Consider the following 12,001-nt stretch of genomic DNA (forward strand, 5'->3'; position numbering starts at 1 on the left):
GAAGTGGGACAGCGGGAGCAGGAAGAAGGGAGAGGGCACTTTCACAATAGCTGGGTGGCCCCCTGGGACACAGGCCACCAGCTCTCCAGCTAAATTTCCATATCGGCTTTCAGCACCAGGAATTAATGGAGGACTTCGTGGGCTTCCTCACCCCAGATGCTGGGTTCTCAAAGCATTCCCATGGTGGTTAATTGTTGCTGTCTGGCTGGGTGGCCGGTGATGCTAGCGAATAAGTACAGAATCTCAGCCGCCGGGGAATGAAGCGGTTTGGATGAGGCAGCATGTAGCTAGGCAGCTACTGCCCACCGCTCTAAAACCAGGTAGTGAGATGGGATCATTAACCCAAGGGTCTCCAGTGCAGTCCCAGGAGATAATAGGATGGCGATGAGGCTGAGGGGAAAGGCCCCAGTCAATGCTGCAGCGCTCTTGGCAACCGAGAGGCCTTGGTGGCAGTTGTTCTGACAGCTGCTGAGGGCTTCAGCTGCCTAAAAAGCCATTTGCTCGGGCCTGCCCTGTCTGGCCAACTTCTATGTATTTAAAGGATCCTCTTTGGTCTCTGAGCCCCCTCCCCCTCCTTCCCACCTGAATCGTCAGGCACAGACACCATCTCTGGGAGGGCAGGGAGCCTCCTGGACTTTCAGTCCATCGTCTGCCTCCAAACTGCTGCCGTAACCTGCCCGCAGCAGTGGAGATTGGTTGGCGAATTCCTAAATTAAGGTTCTGTTTACTCTGCTGTTCCAAAGGCTTGTTTTGAGCAAGATGTTGTGCTTTAATTAAAAAGACGAGAGCTCATGAGTAAGTGAAAATATTTTTGAATCTTCACAAATATGTCTGAATTTGGTTGCTGGTGTTTCACAGTGACGGGGGCTGGCGGGGGGGAGGTGGGGCGCGGTCAGGCTGGTCAGCACTTTTGTCTGTAAGATCACTAAAAACTTTTTCGGGAGCTCACGGCCGCCTCTTCGGCACAGTAGAATTATGAAGGGAACCCGGAGTCAAAACTTTGTGTTCCTGGTGCTTCTCTCCTTGCAGCTTTCGCCAACATTCAGGTGTTATTAGGACACATTCTTCATTTACCTTCCAGCCGGAGGATTCCTAAATGTTTCATAATAGCTTCACAGCTGGAATGCAGCTGCTGCTGGGTGGAGCAAACAGAACTCCTTATGGGTCAGCAGGGTGAGGGAGGGCAGGGAATCTTGGAAGGTTGGGAAAGTCCTTCTTTCTGAAGCCAGAGCTCAGGAATGAGTGGGGCCTCTGGTGTGAAAGCTTTCCAGATGGGGGAAGGAAGGGTAAGTTTTTGCCCTCTGGGTGGATTCCAAAAAATCGCTTTGGGGAGGCCAACTATTTTGAAACTGCCTTTAAAGCAAACAGCACAAATGTTTAAATTGACCTGGAAAACCTTTCTTTTTTCCTTTCCCTACAATCCAAGTCTGTTCCCTTGAACATTAATCAGTGGAAGCGTTTGCCCAAGTTTCTCTCCTCCCCCACCTCTATTATTATTATTATTATCATCATCATCATCATCTTTGGTTTGGAAATTTTTTGGAAGCTTTCCCAGGCTGGAGCTATAGCATGTTTCCAGGAAAATGTATAAGGAGAGTCTTGTGTTTTGAGTTCCTCTGGAGGGGACTGGACATGTTTTTTAGAGAGACTCAACTGGGGGCAGCCAGGTCTTGTGCAAGAGTCCAGCCAGGCAAAGGGGCAGACGATGCCGGAAAGATCTGTGCGCATGCAAAAGTGCTGAGACAAAGGTGTGGTTTAGCCGGCCTGCCTCTTCTCGATTTCTTTCAGCCTCTTATTATCGCAGTTGCCTGTGTCAGTCTGTGCTCGGAAGCACCCCATCTCCAGGAGATATGCTGAGAACTGCAGGGGGCCGGGCTTTGAACTTCATTCTCAAGTTAGCAGCACTTGTGACTTCTGCCTAAAGAAGGAACGCTGGAGATTTAGATGGAGAAGTGTCTGGAGTCAATACTCACCCAGCAGGCAGGAGCTCCACCCAAGCGTGGAATGTAATAAGCAAAAGGTGTCCTGGGGCTGAGGCTGCCAAGGTGGTGCCAACCTCCAGCCCGTGCCAGTGGAGCTCCACTTGGGTCCAGAGACACACACACAGCTGCATGCATGCATGTATCACAGGCATCTGTACACAAAACCGGAAAGTACATACAATGGGAACTAGAAGGACCCCTCACTGACGGGTGTGGTTCTCAAAAGCAAAAGCAGCCAGGGTATCCTGGAGATACATCTCATTCAGGCTGGTTTATGGGAAAAGGAGGCAGAGGTAGCTTCATGGGAGCTACCCCAGCTACTCTTCCAGTGGGAAGGCCGCTTCCTCCCGGGTCCATCCCCTGGGGCCATGAGGACCCAGGGACTCAGGAGAGAAGGAATAAGCAGAGGCCAGCAGTGCTGGAAATGCGAGAGCATAGCTCCTGGTTCTCCTCACCCTGCGAGCCTAAGACTATTTATTTACCAGCAATGCCGATCTGGTTCCTGCAGGAAAATCTCTTTCCTTTCCACCCAGGGGGCACACTGATTCCAGAAGGCATCTCCCCCACAGCAGGTTGGGAAGGTGCTTAACAGCCCAGGCTTTGGAATATTAATAGCAGTGATGATAGACACAACTAATATTCATCGGGTACCTCTTCTGTGTCTGGCATCGTGCTAAGTGTTTTAATGCATTCTCTCTCCTAACCCACACCTAATGAAGTGGGTTCGGTTATTATCCTCATTGCGTAGGTGAAGAAACAGAAGCTCAGAGAGGTTAAGTAACTTGTCCCAGGACACACAGCTAGTCAGTGGTAGCCACAGTGGGAACTTAGGGTTGCCTCACTCTAGAGTCTTTATCAGACCTGGGTTCGAATCCTGCTCTGCTACGTGGGATCGTGGGATCTGTGCCAACCACCAGGCTTCCTCATCAGTTTTCATAAGGTAATCACATCAAATATTGGCAACTTCATATAACGTAGTTTAAACCTTCCTTACAAGGTCTAAGTAAGAGTTAAATAAGATAGTGCATATGGGGGACTTAGCAGAGTACCCAGAATGTAGTAAGTACTCAATAGATGCTAGCTTCTCATAATAATCTCAGAGTCAGTGTGTTTGTTCAGTATGGATACATCAATCAAGTTATCCATAGTCTTTGTGGGTCTTCTCAAACCCGTGCAAGGTTCTGCACATCCCTGTACAGGCACATTGGCTCCAATTACAGTGGGACGTGGTGCTAATGCCCAGAGGCATCGTTCCTTGTCAGTGACTTCTCTTAACTCATTCTGGAATCCACATATCTGTAGCTGAGCCACGCACATTGTCCACTCACGTTCACTGGGGCTCATTAGGGGGTTCCAAATCTCCAAAATCATTCAAATTTGATCACTTTACTTTCCCACTTAAAAATCTTCCAGGTGCCTAACAGAATTAGGGCACACTTCCCACCTTGGAAGGCAAGACTCCTGGGAAAGTGCTTACAACCCCCTTTCTGCCTCTTCCTGCCCCTCAATTACTTTCTGACCGCATTAAATCCCTCTTTGTTCCTCAAACGTAACACGAACTTTCAAGCCCATGCCTTTTTCTCTGCCTAGAAGAAATGTGTTTCCCCTCTTCTTCTTTAAGCAAACTTCTAGGCATCTTTCAAAACAGCAGGTAAAGTTTTTACCTTTCCTGTGATACTGGTCTCCAGCATGTCCTGGCTCTGTACTTACATGGCAATCTGCATATATCACACAGAGTTGTACTTATCTCTTCATACAACTCCCTCATTGGGGAGTCTCTAAAGGTCAAGGCGAGGGCTTACCAGTCTGTCCCGAAAGTCAAAGTCTCTTTCTAGAGACCTTAGAGGCCCTAGAGGCCTTAGATAGATTCTGGTCCAAATGAACATACCTGAACATCAATTCTTATGACATAATTGTATTGGCAGTAAAATAGTGTGCGAGTGTCTGTGGATATTATTTATACCCTTTGTTCCAGCAGAGAGGGATATGGATATACCAATCTTTCTTACTCATAAGCACATATAGACTAGTGCTTGGTACATCCTGTAGTAGAAAGAGCCAGGGCTTTGGAGTCAAACAATTCTGGACTTACGTCCTAACTTGGCCTCTTAATGTGACCTTAAGTCATTGTTTCATCTCTCTTAGCCTCACTTTTTCCATCTGTAAGGTGGAGATAACAGTAATTATCCATGTGGCAGACATCCAATGGCAGACATCACTCTTGCTTTTTTTCCTTTATGCTCTGGTTTTTTTTTTGTTGTTGTTGTTGTTTTTTTTCAGGAGTCCACCTCCTCCTGAAGCTGCCTGGGGTGGGAGGGGGAAATCCTAATTAGTCTAAACTAACCTTGGTATGCCATTCCCCTCGCCAGTGATTAATTTTCTGACGAATCTACAACCCAATTCTGGTCAATGAGATGTGAATGTGAGGAAGGATCTTGTGTGTGTGTGTGTGTGTGTGTGTGTGTGTGTGTGTGTAGGGTTGTTTTAGGAAATACTCCCTTGCTCTTAAAGCATGAGAGGAAGTAAATTGTGCCTTTACAGCCAGATGTCATGTCTGGAATGGTGGCTGGGATATTAGCAGCCATCTTGTTATGATAGAGATACCTACTCAGAGAACCTAGATGATAGAATGGAAACATGGCAAGAACCTGGGTCGTGGCGGCTGGAGCCGTCTGCCCCTGGACTATTTCCTGAGCTCATCAGTTCCTTCATCATTCGGTGAGGACCCCGGGCTCAATCCGATATCACTGAATTCACCGTGACTTGCGGCCAAAAGCATCGGCTTCGTGGGGTTGTTCTGATGACCGAATAAAACAAAGTTTGTAGAGCACCTGAAGTTTATAAAGTGCCCCACATATAGTATGTTCTTAAAAAAGGTTAAAGACTCTCCAGCTGAGACACGCTGAGGTGAGTGCTTGCTTGAATGACTGTGATGGCGGCCCCAAGAACTTGGCAGATGGCATAAAGTGGAGAGCAGTTCTGAGGTGGGCGGGTGCTGGAGGAACATGGCAATGACGATGAAATTCAAACAGTATGTTAGGAAGTGTCCTGATGGCGCTTCTTGGGGCTGTCACTGTGGTTCCCCTTTGTGCTTCTCAGGCCTTTTCTTACCCCGGTCAGAGTTAAACCATGCACAACACAGGCTTTTCTAGTTGTGGGTGGCCACACTTGTACGATCGGGGTGGTCCCTGTTACCCTGGGGCATGGAAGCGCTGCTACAGGATGGAGGCTAGAGTGTAATTTGTAGCTCCAGGAGGAGCCAAGATCTGGAAGCAGCACTAACATACCCACACAACGGAAAGCACAGACTGCATCTGACAAAAGCACACAAAATCTGGCCCCCTCCCCGCGTGCCCGGAGAAGCCTTGCAGACTTCTGCAGCTTCAGGAAGGCCTGCCTTCGGGGGCCCAGACGACAGCGGCCCCCCTGGCTTTTGGCCTGCTGACCAGGCCACAGGATTCTGTTCCGTGCCAGCCCCATGGCCCTTTCGAACCTCATTCCGGGAGAGCTCAGCCACACCAATGGCTGCCAGACTCGTGTCCGCCCAGCCGCGTGGGCGGCCCTGGCAGCAGGGGATGGGCAGGGTTTGTGCAAGGACGCCGTGGCCCCTGCAGGAGGGCTGTGGAAAAGGTGGTGGCCCACTTAAGGGGCAAGCCAGGAGGGAACCCGGGGGAGGAAGGGAGCAGAAACCGCAGGCTCAGGGCAGCCTCGGCCCCTTTTCAAAGACCACCTTCACCTTGGAAGCCTGTTCCAGGCCCCCTTTCCTTCCAGCTGCCTTCTGGCCATTTACTTCCTGCTCGCGTGCCCCTTCCCTGCCCAGCCAGGCTTAGCAGCCCTCTGCTTCCCAGCACTGCCATTCAATTCCATCCGCCACATGTTTATTGTGAATGCTCTGTGTAGGATGCCGTATTCCTGCTAGCAACGGGAGGGGTGAGTGAAATACAAAAATTAACAGGATTAGAAAGGACCTCAAAATGGCTTTCAAACTGTCTTCACCACCTCAGAATCTTCCCCTCTGAAAGAAAAAGGGAAACGCTGCTGCAGCTGAATCCAAGCAGGGGCAGGATTCCCTCTGGCCAAGGCAGACCCTACAGACAGAGTCTGAAAAGCACTGGTGTAGACCACGGGGCCACGGAGGCCCCGACTTCCCTGAGACACGCTGCAGGTCAGTGGCCCAGCCAGGTTCCAATGCAGGTGTCTGAGCCCCTGGCCCAGTGCCCTGTCCGATGTACTGCTCTACCCGTTGGCACCTGTCTCAAACATCAGCTGGGGAGATGAGACAAGTCAACCTAGATTGGAAGGCATGTGCTTCAAAGAGAGCAAAGCGGTTCTAACACAGGGAGAGAGAGCCTGCGGGGCAGAGGGGCGGGAGGCTGGGCCTAGAAGAGGGCGCGCAGCAGTTGACGTGGAATATGGCCAGGATGTGATGGGGAGTTGGGTGGTGGGAAGGGGGCAATTCTGGGCCCTGGAGAACATGATTGCTAAAGCTTGAAGAAAGCCTGGCAGCTCAGACACCTGGGTTCCGGCCCCGGCTCTGCCGTTACTAGCCAGGTGACCCCGGGTCACTGTCCTCCCCTGTCTGGGTTTGTTTCCTCGCGTGTAGAATGGCAGACGGGCCGGGCTAGCTGGTCCTACTGTGACATGCCGTGAGGCCTTCTCCCCTCCTATGGGGCTGGCCCTCTCCCTGCCACCACCAGCGTCCACCCGGGACACTCCTCAGTGTTTGCCAGGGAGCTGGAATTGACACCAGGAGGAAATGTCCCTGGGTGTCCCTGAGAGCAACATGGAGCTGGAAGGCCTGTTCAAGGGGCCCACCCAGAGCTCCGAGGAACAAACCCCAGGGAGGCAGGAACCCGGCACAACGAGAGCAAAAATTATTCCTCTTCTGAGAAGCATTCTTCCCAAGCCAGCCCTCTCCGGGGAGGCCCAGGCCTCAGCCCGTCGCTCCACCCCCATCCCACTGCCCAAGTCTGCCACGTGGGAGCAGAAAGGAGAGGCCTCAGGGGCGCCTGGGTGGCTCCGTCGGTTGGGCGTCCGACTTCGGCTCAGGTCACGATCTCACGGTCTGTGGGTTCGGGCCCCTCGTCGGACTCTGCGCTGACAGCTCGGAGCCTGGAGCCTGCTTCCGATCCTGTGTCTCCCTCTCTTTCTGCCCCACCCCTGCTTGTGCTCTGTCTCTCTCTATCAAAAATAAATAAATATTAAAAAAAAAAAAGAAAGGAGAGGCCTCAAGGGTAGGGGTCACGAGTTACTTGCTAGCTCCAAACCTAAGTATTCTCCTTTGTAAAAATGAGGTAAAATTAGTACCTTAGTATTTTCACTTATAAAATTGATCATTTCAGTAGCTCGCGTGATGAAATGAGGTCATGCTTGTCAAGCGTCTAGCACGGTGCCTGGTGGAGGAACCACTCAGTACATATTAGTCCCATCCGTTGCCAGAGGGCTGCCTGCGGGGGGAAGGCCACTCAATTTGAAGACTCTGGACAGGAAACAGGCTGGTTCCTATCGGGCTCCTGTATGTCTCAATCACAGAAGGGGAATGGGCTGGGCACCTGGAGAGGTTGGTGGGAAGCCCGCTGGAAACAATGTGTGCAACGCCCCCTGCTGGCTGGGAGCAAAGGAGCAGGGCTGTGGGCTCAGGGAGCTTGGGGGTGATGCAGGGGGATCCTTGCTAGCACAACTGGCTGTATATTGACCTGTATATTGTATATTGACCTGTATATTGACATATATATTGACCCAGTATTCACAGAGCATGCCCCAGGTGTTACCAGCCAGGATTTCAGAGGGATGCAAAATGAGTGACAGGTAAACTAGGTTTTCGGAGCCAACTTATTTTGAAGCCAACCAGGCAGGCATGGGTTCGAGCTCAAAAACGACCCCAGGAACCACCATCTGTATCGGATACAGCACTTGCAAAGCTCCTTGCATCTTGGACTGGTGGTCTGTGGAGGGACCTCGGACAAGGCACATAATCCCTCTGAGCATTAGTGTCCTCATCTGTGACCCAGAAGTCTTCTCTACCCTTCCCCCAAAACCAGAGGGGAGAGACGCTGTCACTTAGGGGAGTGGAAAGCCACCCAAGCCGTCATGTCTTCTCTATGGAAACCTCATCCCTTTGAACTTGGGCTGTCACTCATTTGGTTCATCCAGAAGAGATCCTGTCATGTTCTTGCGGCATGCCAGGCTCCCCACGCTCTCCCATCCACCAGTACCCTGGCTGAGCCCAGGCTCCGGGCTCTTCTGATGGAGATTAATGGCAGAGCCCGAACCTCTCCTTGAGCCCACGAGAGTGGACGTGGCAGGATTGTGCAAACAGCAAATCTGACCATGCAAATCCCCACACTACACATTCCAGGCCACGCCTGGTTATTCCTCCTCAAATTAATTGGACTGCTTAGCCTCACAGGATCAGGCTGGCGAGGGCTACCTGCCCTCCTGGCTACCTGTTCTCTCCCAGACTACCGGGCAATTCCTGTCACTGGGAATGGCTACAAGGGCTTGACAAGGATGGGAAATACATTCTCAATGGATTTTGATTGACAACTCCCATCACTACCACAATCAGCAATTTCCACTGCCAGTGGCCTTTACTGCACATATGTACATGTGCACACACACACACACACACGTGTGCACGCACGCACACACAAAGCAAAGGTGAGCACTGGAACCCCTCCAGGCTAGAGAGATGCTTTAACACCTGTATTAACAGAACCCAAATTGGGTCTGTTTTGCTTTTTGAGGATGTGTTTATGTGCCTCTGCATTCATTCACGTAACAAAGTTTTATTGAGCTATTGATTGCGAGGTATCGGGACAATAGCAGTAAACGAAACAGACACAAATCCTTGCCCAATGAGGGTTTACATGCCTGGGTGTGTGTGAGTGTGAGTGTGTGTGTACATGTGTGGTGGGGGCATGGGACAGAGAAGTAAATAAACAAGTGGCATAAACATGTTTGGTGGTAACGTGTGCTATGGGGAAAGCCAAAGTAGACGAGGCGTTTTGTGTGTCCCAGAATGGGGGCCAAGTTTTAGTAACGTGGTCAGGGAATGTTATGTTAAGAAGGTGACATTTAAGTAAAGATCTACAGAAAGTGAGGGAGTGAAGCATGTAGTTACTCAGTAGAAGAGGGTCCCAAGCAGAGGAAATGGCAGGTGCAAAGGCCCTGAGGCAAGAACATGCCTGTTGACAGAGAGGCTGTCCTGGAGACAACAAGGGAGAAGAATAGGACATATGTCAGAGAGAGAATGAGCAGGGGCAGGTGGTATCAGGCTCTGAGGGCCATCAGGAGGACACTGGTGTTTACCCTGAGTGAGCTGGGAGCCATGCAGGGTTTTGAGCAGACAAGTGACATCATCTGTCTGGCACTTGAACAGCTCATTCTGTAGGGAGTAAGAGTGGGAGAGCAGGGGGCCCAGGTTATGGGAGGGATGTGGACAAGGAAATGATGGCTGGGACCGGGGTGATGGTGGCAAAGTTGGTGAGAAAGTGTCCACTGCTGGACGTACTCCAAAGGTAGGGTAGGTGGGGGGTGAGTTAGACGAGAAATCATCCACTTTGATTTGTGTAAATATTTCCCTGGCATATTTTGTTTCTAGTCCATAAGGTATGTAGGGAGAAGGAACGGTGTCCACACACACAAACACAACCGACACGGAAGCAAATCCTCGTCAAGACCCCACCCAACTTCTCAGGTGAGAGTGGTTGGTAACAGGACTTCCTTCACAGGCGTGCCGTGAGGACAGTGCATGCAAATCAAGTGGCAAACTCTTGGACTCAATAATGAGGAGCTATATTTATGAACAACGTATGATCAAGGGTCCCCTACCCCCTCTTGCCATCCAATATAGTTCATTTCAGCCCTCTTCTGAAAGTTCAGAAATTAGCACCTGTCTTACAAGCAGGATATGACAAAGCTCTATTTAGAGAAAAGGGGTGGGGAGAGGTTAATCAGGGTAGGCTTCCCAGAGAAGGAGCTGGTCTGACTGCCTCACTTTTCAGGTGAAGAAACCAAGGTTCAATGACTTTAAATAACTTGTGTGAGGTCACAAAGCTAGAAACTGCCAGAGAAGGGCTTGTGTCCATGCTTGTCTGGCTCAGAAGCCACGGCTCTTAGCCAAGGTGTCACCCTGGTGACAGGCCATTCCCACTAGAGGAGAATGATGGCCACTCATGCGAGGACGTGGGACGATATGATCCGAATGGCCGTCACTTAGGGTGGAGCCGGATGTGGGCATCTTGGCACCACCTCGCTAACAATCATACATTCTTGGTATGAGCACGAGCAGTGTGCCAGGCCCCGCGCGCGGGGGTTTGGATGCATGATCTCACCTGCCCACCATCTTGCAGGCCAGAAAACAGGGCCAGCAAGCTTACTGATCTCGCCTGCGAGTGTCCGAACTGAGACGAGAACCCAAGTGTTTCGGCAATCTATCGCCGTGGAACAATCAACTAGAAAAGTTAGTTTATTCTTTCTCGTGATTTCGTGAGTCAGGAATTTAGGCAGGGCCCGCCTCGGTGGTTCTCTGTTCATGAGTTACCTGGGGTCACTCGTTTGCATTCGGCTGCCCGCTGGGCTGGGAGGGAAGGGCCCAGAAGGCTTCATTTACACGCCTGGCACCTCAGCCCTCCTCCACGTGGCCTGTCCATGTGGCCGGCATGGTGGCTTCAGGGTAGTTGGATTTCTTACGTGGCAGCTGGCTTCCCAAGGAATGAAAGCAGAAGCTGCCGGGCTCTGTAGGGGCCAGCTGGCACACTGTCACTTCTACCACATTCTGCTGGTCAAAGCAAGTCACGGGGTCAGCCCGGATTCAGGAGGAGGGGAAACAGATTTCTCCTCCTGAAGGGTGTGGCGAAGGGCGCGTACCAGAACGGAAGATGCTTGTGGCCATCGCGGGACACTGACTACCGTCCCCAGCCTCCTCGCTGCCTTTCTCTCAGCCCCTGGGCCTGACCCATGACACTCTTATGAAGCCTGCTAGACCCCTGATACAAAGCACATGCCCATGTTTTGTCTTACCAGGCCCTCCTGCCCAGTGACACCTTCGTGTTCGCAAGAATTTATTGTATCTTGTTTCCTTGAGGGCAGGCACCAATGTTTCCTGCTTCCTAGGGCCCCAGCACCTAAGTTAGCCTAAGCTTGTCTTTTTTTTTTTTTTTAATTAAAAACAATTTTTTCATGCGTATTTATTTTTGAGCGATAGAGAGCGGGGGAGGGGGTCAGACAGAGAGGGAGGACAGAGGATCCGAAGCGGCTCAGCGCTGACAGCAGAGAGCTCGACGGGGTGCCTGAACTCATCACGACCTGTGCGGAAGTCTGACGCTTGACCAGCTGAGCCACTCACGCGCTCCCCCCACACCTTTTTATTTATTTATTTATTTATTTATTTATTTTCAACGTTTATTTATTTTTGGGACAGAGAGAGACAGAGCATGAATGGGGGAGGGGCAGAGAGAGAGGGAGACACAGAATCGGAAACAGGCTCCAGGCTCTGAGCCATCAGTCCAGAGCCTGATGCGGGGCTTGAACTCACGGACCGTGAGATCGTGACCTGGCTGAAGTCGGACGCTTAACGGACTGCGCCACCCAGGTGCCCCATCTGCTACCTTTTTAAAAAGTAAGCTCTATGCCCGACGTGGGGCTCGAACTCACAACCCCGAGATCAAGAGTCGCACGGTCTGCAGATCAGCCTAAGCCTGTCTTGTTCTCAGGCATCTATAAGAACCTAACATGTGACTCGCAGGCAGTCCGCCACAGGAACAAAACTGGGGGCAGATTCACTTTTGCAGACCCAGCACATGGCCTTTCCCAGAAGAAGAGCTTCATAAACAGGACTTTCTGGCACCTGACTTCATGTGCTTGGGCCTAGAGCAAAGGATGAGAGAGTCTTACTTCTCCAGGACCGGCACCATCATCATCTCCTGGGATGTGTTTATTTATTTTTTATTATTTTTTTAACGTTTATTTATTTTTGGGACAGAGAGAGACAGAGCATGAACGGGGGAGGGGCAGAG

Source organism: Prionailurus bengalensis, chromosome B3 (genome assembly GCF_016509475.1).
Source record: "Prionailurus bengalensis isolate Pbe53 chromosome B3, Fcat_Pben_1.1_paternal_pri, whole genome shotgun sequence".
Taxonomy (NCBI): Eukaryota; Metazoa; Chordata; class Mammalia; order Carnivora; family Felidae; genus Prionailurus; species Prionailurus bengalensis.